The 14,462-nt window shown below is 45.5% G+C and overlaps 1 protein-coding gene and 1 long non-coding RNA gene across 9 annotated transcripts in view; one reads left to right on the forward strand and one right to left on the reverse strand.

Annotated features, from left to right (window-relative positions):
* LOC146186165 (uncharacterized) overlaps positions 1–14,462 on the reverse strand; it is a 233,119-nt gene that overhangs the window by 136,057 nt on the left and 82,600 nt on the right. For 7 of the 8 annotated variants that reach the window (XR_014708090.1, XR_014708089.1, XR_014708084.1 and 4 more), the window contains exon 2: positions 4,134–4,225. The exons of the other annotated variant lie outside the window; for it this stretch is intronic. This is a non-coding gene — a long non-coding RNA (uncharacterized LOC146186165). The remainder of the gene's footprint in view (positions 1–4,133; positions 4,226–14,462) is intronic. 8 annotated transcript variants of the gene reach the window in all.
* Positions 1–14,462, forward strand: part of LOC146186169 (uncharacterized) — a 217,014-nt gene that overhangs the window by 17,240 nt on the left and 185,312 nt on the right. The gene's annotated exons all lie outside the window — the stretch shown is intronic.

A 14,462-nucleotide genomic window follows, 5' to 3' on the forward strand; every position in this document is an offset into this window, starting at 1 on the left:
CCTGAACCACGCCGTGAGGGAAGGGATGAAGGTGGCAGTGAAAGTGGAAAGAAAGAAAGGGGAGCCATAATGGAGGGCTACGAAGTAATTTCGACCACTTGGGGATCTTTAATGTGCGCTGACATCACACAGCACACGGACGCCACTTCGTTTCGCCTCCATCGAAACGCAGCTGCCGTGGTCGAGTTCGAACCCGGAAACTCCGGCACAGTAGTCGGGCGTCTTACCACTGCACCACCGCGGCCATTTGAACTTCTTCCCAGTGTTCTCTGAACTGATTTTTTCCCCTTTTTAGGCCAGTAACGCATACCAGCGACGTTTGGCAGAGCCGCCAAATGGACGTTTCGCGTTATCCCTCTTTCCCCAACATTTTCCAAAGATTTGAGGATAACCTTTAGCTCCTATGCTGCCCCGCCTGCACGCTGCTAGTCGGCCGAAATCGAAGTGCTCTGTCCACTCCGTTGTCTTCCATCAACCGCGGCCAGAAAGCCGCCCGCATACAGTCTCGCCGTAGATAAATTGAACATGACGGCCCAGCGCAAACACCTGAGCTTTCACATCTTTGTCTGCTCCCTCCCACGCAGATTCAAGCGATGCACAGATGCGAGCAAACCATTTTGTCCAGGTAGGCGTGTAGACATTCAACATCCTTAGCCGGGGAAACTTTGCCGCCGGCAAGACTTCGCGCATGTCATTGGGTGGATTCGCATCGGAGTGCCGCTTGGCGGCGCCGATCACAGGTAAGAGCGGAAGCTGACGACTGCTCATCGAGTAAATATAAGCCGTCACTTTGATCCGACGCCCGAACTAGCATGAAATACAGAACGCACACGCACCGGAGAATCCTAATTAGAAGTGGCGATAACTTTGAACAGCCGGTGACTGAAAGGAGTGGAGTGTGTGTGTGTGTATGGGGGGGGGGGGGAGCAGGGCATGATGGGTTAGGTCAGAAGTTAGCGTTGAAAAGTGCGCAGCGGGTATATCAACCGTCGTTCTCTTTAGGCTCACGTACCGGGCCGCTGCATTTGTCTCGAACATTCAGGAGAAGGCTCTAGTGTTTGCTAACTGCAGCTGCTGTTCATGTACACTCGTACGTGAAAATACTCTAGCTTGGATAAGTTCTATAGGTATGGAGCGGTGACAAGATTCGTTCGAACTCTTGGTGCGCTGAAATAACCAAGGTCAGATATAACACCAAGTACTATGTTTGCCGTAATTGTTCATTTGTACTTAGATTATTTCGTAGTTATTATCGCTGCTACCTCTGGAGTAACATTCAATTAAAATCGCTAGTTGAAGTATGCAGCCTCCACTTCCTGCACTTTGGGACTCCGGGTTGCTCCTGAATACAGATCAGGCATCTTGGAAAGTTCGGCGTGACTCATAACATATTTTTGGACAGTTCAGTGCTATTTTATTTTTTACTGCTTCCAGCAAAACGTGGATCATATCAGCATTATAGAAAGGGGAATTTCGAGACGTATTTAGCAACGCAGAAGAACAGTATAAAAGAAACTCGTATGTCGACTCGATCTGCATCCACTTATCTCATATATAGCATAACATTGTTGCTTTGCTTTAAACTTTTTTTTTTTCGTCTTCAACTGTGCCGCAGGTCCCATGAAGTGAGACGCATCCCATGCACTGCTGAAACTAAAGTAAATTCCTCGAAGGTCATCGCTACTGCAACGTACCACATATCCGTGTCTACATAAAGCATCTGGCTGTCTGAAAGCATGGAACGCCTTTTGTTGTACATATCTTGGCTCTGAAAGCATGCCGCACATTTACAAGGCTGTGTTTCTAATAGGGAACGTTTTTTAACCAGTAATCCTAACAGGGCTGTGTAGCCAAGAAAAAAAAAAACTACGCTTAAGACACACCACACAAAGTCTTTGAAAGCCATTTGCTAGGTGCCAACGGCTTAAAGATGAAACACTTGCGTCAGTAAAAGCTACGCTACGACGCCTGTATACTTATTGAGTTTTCTTTACGTAATCTATGAAGACTGTATATAACTTCTATTGAGTTTCCTTTGAGGGGCAACTACTAAGCTGCGCTGCTGCGCCTGTACACTTATTTTTTCTTTACGTAGCCTATGAAGACTGTAAGTAACTTCTATTGAGTTTAAGCGGAGCGTTGGTAAAGTGCACAGGATGCAAAGCATCTGCAGGCAATCGGTTTGCGCATCGGTTTAATTGAAGCAGCCTGGCATGCCTGAAAGAAAAAGCACGCCCAAATATCTAAGTGCTTCTCATGGTTTTTGGTTCGGTTTGGTTTATGGAATTTAACGTCCTAAAGAAACTCAGGGCCGTAATGAAGGGAAAAGGAAATTTGGACCACTTGTGGTTATTTAACGTGCACTGACATCGCGCAGAACACGGCGGCCTTGCTTTTCGCCACGACGGAAAAGCGGCCGCCGAGGCCCGGATACGCTGGGCACAGCAGTCGAGTGCCCTAACCACTGCACCACCATGGCGGGGCGCTTCATATGCATAAATCACCATGTTTCTGCAAAAGAAATTCGCTACACTGTGCCGAATAAAAGGTGATCAGAACTCTCTCGGCCTATCGCTCAAACGGACCGTTGAACGCGAGCGAAAATGTGTCCACACGCAGTAAAAAAATTTACTCCTACCCGGCATTTGCATGATCGTGAGCACAAATGGTACACTATGTATCTTTGTTGCAGTTAGGCGCTGCTGCTGATGAACATCTGACTTGCGCCACGTTAATAGGAAGTCACAAAGGGCATGCTCTGATAGCGAGAGAGCACGCCTGCTGAAAGGCAACCGAACCAGGCGCACCAGGAGCAACGACCGCCACAAAGCGTTAAAGCACTGATACGGAGGTATACTCAGGGCGAAACTTTGCCTCGTTTGTGGAGCAGCTGCATGTATACAGCAACGTGGCGTGTTATACACAGCAACTGCAAAAGAACGGCACAGCAACGACAAGTCCCCCAATATGGCGCTACAGTCGTGCAACCAATCATTGAAAGAGGAGATTTGGTTGGAGCACCGTGCGTCTCATTCGAGCCACACGCACAAAACTGGGCTACAGAGAAGATAAACCTATGCAACACCGCTTCCTGTGTAGCATTAGAATTTTAACCGAAGTTATATGCATTATTATTTACTGCAGTTCGGGGACGATTCGCTTTATAATGCATAGTTGCGGTGCGTGCTTTCCCTTTCGGATCCAGAGCAACCATTTGATCATCTAGTGTCCGATGCACGAGGATACGCACTTTGGAGTAAAAAAAAAAAAATATTTTTCAACAACTGTTACACCCGCACAACTTTGTAATGCGCCAGAAATTCGTGGACCATAACGCGCAACGCATTCAGCCTCCCTCGAGGGCCGAGCTTTCTTTCCTGTTGTGGTATTTTTTTTTCTGCGTTAACGTAATGCAGTCAGCAGCATTCCTTAGCTTGGCTTCGTAGCTATGGCCAATGCAGTCCGTTCTTGCCGTCTACTTATGCTGTTGAGGCGTTCACTTTGTGTTCACTTTGTTTTCGCCCTCTTTGTAGCTAAGAAACAATCCGACCGGCATTGACATCTTATTTCATTTTTTTTTATAATATTGTTGGCAAAAGTACATGCAGCGTAAGAAAATATAGTAAGGACTTTTGTTCCGCTGGCAATTAAGAGAAACATAATATATAGTTTAGCTCAAATTTTGCAGAACATCGTGAATTCTTTAAGGAGACAGTCTGCCGCTGGAAACCACATAAACATATTGCATATTCTTACCACCTGGTGGCAGTAAAGAAGGCAGAATTCGCCGTGTAGCCAGTAAATTATATTTTATATTGGTAAAAAATGTCAAATCTGGGTGAAAAAAAAGAAAGCTAAGCTACCTGTATACATTGTGTCCACGATATCAGTAATTTCAGACGCGGCATAAACACTGTTAAGACGAGGCTACCGTATTGAAAACATTTGTGTTATATTTTTCTCAAGTGTGGTGGAGTTTACGACTGATGCAGGCAAATAATGTTGAAAAAGCGAGTAGACTGTCCCTTTAAAGTTATTTTTACCGCGATGGTTACGCAATGAATTTTCAAGGAATGCTTGTCTTGAAAGTTGTCTGTTTTCGCGCTAGGGAATATTAGTTTTGGCGGGTTTACCTTTGGTCATTTTTCTTGGGGTTAATTCATCCAGGCGTCGTTGGAAAGGCCGCGTCCATAGCCCAGCTGTCTCTTGCGTCTATCGGATTTTCCTTCGCAATAAAGAAAGGAGAAGAAGAAAATTAGTTGTTCACAAAAACGGAAGAAAATACCAAATTCAAAAGCAAGAACTCAGTGTGAAAAATGTGGAACGATAAAGTGGTAGTCCCCGTTGCCTAATGAAGCCGACAAAGGCCTGATCATGACTTTATTATGTGGGCTGGTAGCTTACGCTCTCGCGTCATATCCTTAAGGGATGAGCTTAAGTGTCTCCAATAATGTAGCACCTTACATTGATAGGGCGTGATAGGGAAATGATGTATCAGGCAAAAGAAGCTTCCGCCGTTGCTTTCGCAATTCAAATAAGGTTATCCGGACCTAAACCACCAACTAATTTTTTTCTCATATTTTTTTTTTTTTTTTAAGCCACGAGAGCGCCTTCACAGAAAATAACATTCCCCGAAGTCCACAGCCTCCTCCACTTCCGTCAACGCCGCGCCGCGGTGGTGCTGTCGTTAGGGCGCTCGACTACTGTGCCGAAGGATACGATCGAATCCAGACCGTGACTGCCGCTTTTCGGTGCAGGCGGAAAGCTAGGCATCGCGCCTAGCTTTCCGCCTGCACGTTAAAGAGCCCCATGGTGGTCGAAATTTTCGCAGCCCTCCACTACGACGTCCCCCATAGCCTGAGTCGCTTTGGAACGTTAAACCCAACAAACCAAACCAAACATCCACCAATGTCTCGGTTTTTAGAATTTCTAAACTACAAACTTCCTAAGGCATCGCATACCTCTCCAGGCGGCTTTTGAAGCTAGACTGCATGCTTCCCACCCATTAGAGTACAGGTTTGTCGTCGCTAGAACGCCGGCATGCCTGCAGGGCAGAATACTTGAACGAACAAAGTTGAAAAGCAGTTCTAGTTTGTACATGCCCGACTCGCTTCCAGGAAGACTGCCTCCACCGCTTCCATCTGTCGCGCCTTTCCCTTTTTCAAACTTCCATTACAACCTAGACGCAGCCGTCGCAATCTTTGCATTCTCAGTCGTTCATGGAAGCGAGAGGTCGCCACTGTCTCGTCCCTGTTCTAAATCCGATCGCGCTTTTCGCCGCCAGGCGCAGGCTCCCACCGGCGCCACTATTTGTCAGCCGACGCCTTCCGTCCATTAAATTTGTTCTGCTGCTTGTATCCATTTTCGGCCCGCACTCACTCTTGTTAATGGAGCGTACTTCACTTATAGCATCGCACTTGCTACACGGACGCGAAAAGCGTGCCGTTCGCTCTAACTCAGGCTGCTTTCGGTAAGCTCTTGTTCGGCAAGCGCGTGCTTTGGCCCCAAAATAGTTATAAGCCGAAAGCCTTTTAGGCTCATGGAATGAAATACCGTGCGCCAAATTTGTACGCGAGATCTTGATATTCCGCGAGATTGCACGAGATTAGTTCTTGTCTAGCGTTCCTACCATCTGTAATCCCACGCTTGAACGCGCGCCAGGATCGCAATGGTGTACCGTCCTAACACACTTGCTGGAGAAAGTGCGACAGATAGTGCGCCTTTCCTTTCCTGTAAACCAATTATATGTAGCACTGCTATGAACGCCGATAAGAGTCAAATGATGAGAGAGGAAGGATAGGCTTTCGCCATTCCCGCAAATGATAAGAGAGGAAGGGTAGGCTTTCGCCATTCCCGCAAATGATAAGAGAGGAAGAGTAGGCCTAGCTTCGCCATTCCCTTCTTAAGAGACATCTATGAGGCCATTTAATTTTTATTAAGCCTAAAGCTTTGCTTGGCCAATGAGCGACGTCCGCAGAATGGGTCCACATGTAGTGGCAGCAGACGATTTCGATTGATTGATTGATTGATTGATTGATTGATTGATTGATTGATTGATTGATTGATTGATTGATTGATTGATTGATTGAAACTTTATTTTCCACCGATTTAGGAGGCCTTTACTCCCCGTTCCTCAGGCCTGCGTGCCAGGAGCGGGGGCTGGAACCTCCGCGACTAAGGATTGACGAATATACATTGGTTATTCGCGGCCTCAGCCGCCATGCGGACGGCTCTTTGCTGGTCAGCGGGGATGTCGCCTCGCAGCAGGGTCACCCAGGCTTCTCTACTTTTAATGTTGTCTCTAGCGCCCGGAGACAGGGCATTCCCAAAGTATACGGTCGAGGGTGCCCCTCGATTCGCAGGCATTACATTTATCATTTTTTCTCCCCGACTGCCAGGAGATGGACGAACGTTTGCAAACCTATAAAGAAACCATCGAAAATTATAGATTAGTAAGACGTCAGAAGCCGCCACCGGATCCTAGCTTAAATAATAGAGAGGTTATAGCCTGGCGGCGATTACAAGCCGGAAATTTCCCAAACCCTGTTCGGTTGTTTCACACTCAGACGATTTCGAATAAAAATTGTGACGCGATATCACGTGACCGCCCTTGTACATCATTCAGGGTGGTGCCCTACAATTTCATGTCCCGTTTACCATCCACCTACTAGTAAATCATGTATATCTATCTAGTAGTCAATATGTACCCCCAGTTTTATGTCATGCATTATAGGTATCCACCGTGAAGTGAGAGAGACAATGCACTTTTGCTTTCCTCAAAACAAACCATTTTTCATTTCTGGGAAGGCACACTTTTCCACAAACTGTGCCAGTTTCTCAGTGCTAAATAACCAGGCAAAACAATGCCAAACAGTGCTTTCGCACGCCTTAATTTGTTTAAGTGCTGTTAAACACCGACTAATTTTGTTCACACTTAGATGTTGCTTGAGCTACCGAGGTGCACTACAGATAAAGGAAATTATAAAAGCAGTGGGAAGTATGGCTGGTTGTTTTAGAGAAATCTCGCCCGCGGCAACTGTGCGAATGATGCAAGTGCCAAAAGCAAGTTGCCTGCAGTGAAACCGAAGCTGCGCGCCTGCTCCGGCCACCAGCACTATGCTGCACGAGACATGGTGTCCCGCACGTCCCGGCCTAAACAGACTCTTCACCTAACAATGGACACACTGTTAGACAGACGGAATCAGACTCCAGCAGCTCCCGTGCACGCATTTTCATGAAGCAACAAGGCGCTTGGGACATCGCGGTGACAAATTGTTGAGGCGAGTACAGGCTCTGAGTTGACGATTGTACGGACTCACCTGTGCGCTCGGCTTACAACACAAATCGTGCGTCTGTCACGGCGCCGCCTAAAACAATGCAAGCGTCTCAAAGGTCAGCGTCCTCTTGAGAATGTTATACGAACAAAACACACACGCCCTCCTTGGTTCTGAGGTCACATTAGATGCCAGTACTGCTATATAGCAATCAGACACGCTGAAAAAGCCATTGATCCGTAGCCAAGAGGGTTCATCCAACCTTCTCTGCGCGTTTTGCAGTTACCCCTTTGCACCCATCAATGTCGCAGTAACTTGTAGACTTCATTGCCAGCCTTGCTTCAAAACGTTTATCGGACACACCAATATCCAGTGTTTTCTTGATGAAGAGTAAAAATGGCTGTCGCTCTGTGGCAGAGCTTAGTTATTACGAAGCTATTGTTTAGTTAACGGTGACATTGCAAAATGCAATTGTTTAGCTTCCAACTTAAGTGCACATATATGTATTACTCGCTGGTTATCCAAAATTAACTATGACGTTGGGAAGTTTGCTTTCTTTTTCTTTTCAATCTAAAAGGACGCTAGGTTATCTTTTTGCAATTTTATTTTTTTTTTTTTGCGCAGTAGCAGAAGTATGGTATGACAGTCGAAAAACAAAAATGCTTTAGAAACAATTCTATGGCGTAGCCTGGAGTATTGTCGTGTTTTGTACTGTAACTCAATTCCCCGAACAAAGTCCTCCGTTGCTGATGATAGTGATGATAGTGTTAGCTAGTCCCTTTGTAACGGGTGCCAAGGCAAGGAGCAGCGCCACCTATGTATGCAGTTTGGCGTTTTCTGAGCGTATGAGCACTGGCAATTAAAAGAAGTCAACAAAGCGGAAATCAGATTATTTCCGTTATCCTGACCTCTAAGGGACACGTGCCAACCTTCTTGGACAAAATATTGCGAATTTTGTTCTGTTACACTAGTAACACGCCAGCAATAAGGGATGTCAGCGATCGTTCCCGTGTATACATAGCTACGTCGAGAGGTCGTACTGGAGCAGATGTTCTCCTGCCAGGAACAGTGCTAATTTAGGGCAGATGAAGCATGCGTGTAATGTAGTAGCCTTCTGAGGGTCCTACCACTCCCGTCTGTAATGCCTACTAGTCTTACACGCCGGGCGTACCTGCGTGGGAAAAGATAAACACTTCTGCAGCATCACTTAGCACACGCAAGCATGACGAGCGGCTTGAGATGCCGCTATTTGTGTACAATCGCCGTTCAATAATTTACGGTGTGCCTTTGGCGAAGAAATTAATTTATTTGCACCCATTGCACATTGCTCCAGACTGTCATTTTTGTAAGTTGATATTGATGGTTTAACTGCGCGGCCGATATATTTAAGACAGCGATCTGGGCTTGTTGGAAAGTATTCAGACACAAATAAAATCACCCTGAAGTCAGCGTTCTTCGCGCTGGATTTGTTTGAGTACGACTCCTTTCCAACTGGACCACTTCGTTGTCCTTAATAGAACTAACTTCTTGTGCACAGGCCTCTCTTCTCAGCACTGTGTCTGCCCTCTCCACTCGAGCTCAGTGTTCCTTGCTCTAGTTTTGCTTGGATTAAACCATGTCTGCTTGAAGTTCGATTGCGCACGGCGTAAATCACACGCTAGAAATTAGGCTGTATAATAGAGAGATTTAGCACACTGTGATCCGCGATCCGCTACCGTGATCCGCCACCGCACGGTCCGTTGCGCATGCCCAGATCACTTTGATGCCGATAGATGGCGCCACATACTTGATGTCGGTAAAGCCCGTCAATAGTCGGCACATTCAATTCAGTTCGATTCAATTTATTTTTCAGAAAGCTTCTGAAGGGTCACCTGGGCTAAAAGCTGTCATGTCAGCTTGACAAGGCCCAGGTGCACGATGTACAAGGCAGGGCATAGTGGCCTACCATGCATAGGACAGTACAATGAAAAATAAAATACACAAAATTCATGGTACAAATTTGTACATGTGAAAAAATCAACTATGATAGGACAATATGGATACGTGTTTGCAACAAAACAGCAATGACGTCATTCAAAGAATAGATGCGAGAGAGAGAAAAAAAATCTAAAGATGCAATACAAATAGTGCTTCTAAAGGGAAACATACAGGAAACAAGTACATTTTCATATTAACGGCTTCTGAAAATCAGGATAGCAGGAAATATCACCCACTAAAATCTAATGGGATAAAAAATACTGCCGTAATCGGTTGAGGTTGGGGCTGCTAAATTCATCATACTTATTGAGAATTTGTGGAAGATTATGTTTCAAAGACTGTAGTTTGTAATTGGTGCGGAAGCGTGGAATCAGCCACACATCAGTGCTGCCTGTAGAGGCATTACTTTGATAATGTTGTAAGGATGCAATAGACGTAATGAACTGCCTGAAACCGGGTGATGATAAATAAAATAAGCGAAGCATACGAAATTCATAAATGTTTTGTATCGGGACTATATTGTATTGAGGAAAATACTGTTCAGTTGAAGAGAAGTAGTCAACGTTAGCTATAATGCGCACAATCTTCTTTTGCAACATGTAAACCTTCTTAATGTTGCCTTTAGTTGTCAACCACATCAAATTGCAATAGTTAATGTATGAGAAGAACAGCGCCTGATATATTTGAAGTTTAGTGCGCACTGGAAGTAATGAGCGGCAGCGAGATAAGGCATCGGAACCTGCCGCATCGGAACCAATCGGCTTGTGCGTCCCGCCCACGAGCGGTAGAGGGTCACGGTGGCGGATCGCGGATCACGGTATGCTAAATCTCTCTAATATGACGAATCAGAGCTGCCTGTGCATACAGTGATGAAATTATCCTTTTCCGTTGACACTGCGTTGCATAAACATTCTATTGGGGCATACATGTCTTCATGCCTTGCCGCAAGGCAGGCGTCCGCCTCGTCGTCGTTAGATTTTAAGCGCGGAATAGTTATCAGCGACCCGGAAATCAGCAGGCACCTATCTCTTTCTGCACAGCCATAATTATATAAATCGCTATTCCGGTGTGTTTCTGGGTGTGAATAGTTATTCCACTTCGGTTGAAGTGCATTTTTTGTTTTCGGAAAACTTCATCCATTCCTTCGCAGCTGTGTGGTGCGCTCGAGCTGGTGCTAATGAAGATTGGTTAAACCCGACTACATGTATGTGTACTGCAATCTCTCTCGGTCGCTCGGACGAGGTTTTTCTAACCAAAGTGCGCGCGCGCGGTCACGGTCACCGAGGACGTACTCAGCTAATGGGATGCCACCAGCACATTCTCAGGAAAATTATAAAAACCAGCTGAAGCCTGACCCCACACCCTCAACCTCTTCCCGCTGCTCTTACCTAACGCCCAACATACAACAACACTTCCTGTGGCAGCTCTCAGCCTGAACCCACGCGACACCAGCTTCAACATGCGAAGATTTACGATAGGTGGATGAAGTCAAGTCAAGATCATCTCGCCACTACAAAAATCCAGTGGAACATCGCCCGTTCTTGCAAGCTCTGCCTTATACTGTGTAGTGAAGTGCAGCAACGAACTGTACTCTGCAGTACTCTGCAGTACTCTGCATCCATAAATGATCGACCGCTTTTCCCTACCCCCAATGCCTCCGTCTGAAATAAATTCATTCATTCATTCATTCATTCATTCATTCATTCATTCATTCATTCATTCATTCATCCATTTATTCATTCATTCATTCATTCATTCATTCATTCATTCATTCATTCATTCATTCATTCGTGCATATCAATCATAATTTTTTTTTTTTGAAAACATGACAGGCTGAAGGAGCTGGAGCTGGAAATTCCCGCCTACGGCGTGGTTCAGGTGACCATCGAGAAGTATGACACTGCGCCATTACAGTTTCCAACAATCCAGAGAAAGCAACGACAAAACTCAGACCGTGCGCGTCGCGACGGCACCAGCGTCACGGAAACACCGAACAAGGAGCAAAAGTCTGCACTGGACCGGGTAAAACGTAAAAAAAAAATGCAATTAAAATAACGAAAGTTATTTTCGATGCAGAAGGCTACATAGAAAAGTAAAACATTATTTGGCATGGTACTGCGTGGCCTTGAGAAACTGCGCAATGTTAGGCAGTGTCAAACGTCTCTATTGCATGGCATACAATTAGAGGTACATATGTCGTTGGATCGCAAACTAGTCTCGACCTTGACTACCTTATGGCCACTAAATGGGTAGCGAAATTGTGCGACATCACCCTGAACACTGCGCAAAGAACGGCTGCGTCATAAGGTTTAACGAAATCAAGTAACATTCTGTTATCACTTCCGGCTCACACTTGCTGCTCACGCAACTTATGAGGTAAGCAAGACTTTCTCATTTCTGACAAAACGCACTCAACGCGCCAACTGCGTGGTTTAAGTAGTGTAATTTCTGAATGTGCGAAGTTTTTTTATTGCTTCTAGTTGCTGACTGCCGCACCTGCAGACATCTTTGGAAGCTGCGCTGTGCACGTTGCTTAACGTGCGCAAACAGCAAATCTCCTCACTACAGGGTGAAATGTCGGTAAAAGGGTGCAAAAATAATGCACACTCCTGATGAAGCGGTTACCGCGCCACGCGTCCTCTTCAACATGCCAGACTCCTGCCCTTCAGATTTTATTTATGCTAATTTCATGAAACTGTGAATAGGCCTGTCTGTTTTTGCTTATCCCGGCATCATTCAAGTCAATGCGATATATTGCTTTGTAATGATAATTCAAATTTCTTTCAAGCGTGGCTTCCAATTAAACGGGTCAGGAAAGGAAGTATACGGCGCTCACAGTAAAGAAATTCCGAACAAAATTAACCTATGTCACGCTGTAATTCTCTGCCGATTTGTGAGGGTGACCGTACCGGCCGCACTGGTACAACGGCACGGACAGGTGACACCTGCGCCCAGGCGTGATTTTGGCGGTGCGAACGTTCCGAATAATAAGTCACTGCCTACGTCCCCACTTCCTTATCATTCGATTCATCACTTGCGATGCGACCAGCCTAAACACGACGTTAAATCAATCGCTGACTTGTGCAGGCTTATGTTTTCAAGACACGTTCAACTAACATGATCGATATTAGGGCGCATCTCCGAGGCTGCTCCTCATGGACGTGCACGAAGTTCAATACAGCCACATACTGCATGCTGGACCGACCTCCTCACAAACATACTCTTGATTAAAATTTGTAATTGTAAACTGCTTTATCTTGCTTAATACACAGTTTCAAAAAAAAGATTCGAGGGGGAACTTTGGAACACTAAAGTGCGATAGCGCGGTGGTTGTTGAGTCTTTTGCACGATCTTTACTGAACTGTGGATGACTGCTTGCTGATTCTTTAGCGCCTGTTAAATTATTGACAGTCTGACGTTATAAGTTTATAATGTGTATTTGTGTATGTGACACGTTCTGCGGACGCACACTCACAAGACTTTCGCCTTGGCGTTCTTTGGCGAGTGTTCTGTGCAGTGCCCATTCAAAGTGTGGGATTGGCGGATGGCGTTGCTCCTACGCGCGGCTTTGTCATAGCCACGCGACATTCTGACACAAGCCGGAATAATAATAATAATAATAATAATAATAATAATAATAATAATAATAATAATAATAATAATAATAATAATAATAATAATAATAATAATAATAATAATAATAATAATAATAATAATAATAGCCTAGCCAGCGTCGTCTCACACTGGCGAGTCATGAGCCATATAAGGTTTTCGTCCTAATTAAGAAACAACCATGCAGAATGCGATGCGGAGTGGAAAGATATGTTACCTTATAGTCAATGTATTAATAGCTTTCGTTTCCAGTGTCATATCAAATATTTAAGTGTTCCGAATACTTATATTTTTATGCACTCCATCACAGGAAGTGAAGTTATCTTTTGTCTGTATTTACGCTCAACTCCAAATACGGATGAAATTTGTCCGCACAGACATCAACCGTACAGTGTCCACTTCAGTTTGAAGTATAGTCCCCGCGGTTTAAAACAGAGTTAACAATCCGCGCATCGCTCGCTGCATTGCGACGTGCAGCAAAACACGAAACGTCATGAGTAAATTGCGCCCTTTTCTTTGCATGCGGTTTGCGAACTTTCGCGGAGCTTATGCGCCTGTGGTCCGCCGGGATGCAAAAGCCTTTACCAGGGCGATAACCGCGCCAGCTGCTCGACGTTTGGGAAGCGTCGCTGGCAGCCACCCTAGAGAGCGAAAGTGCCGCTTATAGAACAGCGGACAGCTATGCCTTCATTATATTTTTTAAGCAAGAGCTTCACTAAGCCAGGTAGCTCGCGCGGTCGTGTATGCACGGTTTTCGCCTTCAAGTGACCTTGACAGATATTGTGCTTTTCCTTTCTTCTAAGCCAATTTACAATAGAAGCGAAACCGTCACTACCTTAGGTATAGCAAGTCTGCGTGTTACTCTAAATTTGCCTTTCAAGGGATTTTTAACGTTGTTTATTGCCTCAGGGCATAATGAAATAGGTAAAAAAATTAAGGGGGTATTAAATGAAAGAAAACAGGTTGGCTGTTCTAATAAAGTTCGAGAGCGATGATAAGGCCCTTGCGTCCAAGCAATGTACGATGAGTTGTTCGGCGAAAGGCCCACTGCCGTCAGGTGCGAGGCAAACCCACAAGTGGTGAATATCTGCCTCATGATTTTGTGACTTGCAAACACGACATCCTGGACGTTGATATAAATATCGATACTGAGGCCATCTTCGTGTTACAGCAGGTGTGAGGGCAACCCCGACCCGGATCCTCCGTAGCGCAACCTCCTCTGCGCGGGTAAGACGGTACTTCCTAACGCGAAATTTGAGCGCAGCTCATCAGCTGTTTCTGCTTTTCTATAGATTGAGGCAAAGAACTCGAGCAAAATATGTATGCACAATTGCAGACAACTGGTTGCGAGGGACAACACATCGAAAAACGATGGGGATAGGCGGTAGGGCTTTTGCTCTACTTTGCCTTTGTCGGCCGTTATGAGCGTGTTTGTAGTGATGGATTCCCAGAACATGAAGGCGACCAACAAACGTAGCAAACCTAGGCCTAGGTCACAAGACCAGAAAGAAAACGAGGCAGAGAACGATCGATGTAGCCCGTGGAGGAGAAAGAGGTCTCACGAACTATCCTCCCCCCATATACTGCCCATCTTCGGAG

Source organism: Amblyomma maculatum, chromosome 6 (genome assembly GCF_055883805.1).
Source record: "Amblyomma maculatum isolate TAMU_Amacu chromosome 6, ASM5588380v1, whole genome shotgun sequence".
NCBI classification, from domain to species: domain Eukaryota; kingdom Metazoa; phylum Arthropoda; class Arachnida; order Ixodida; family Ixodidae; genus Amblyomma; species Amblyomma maculatum.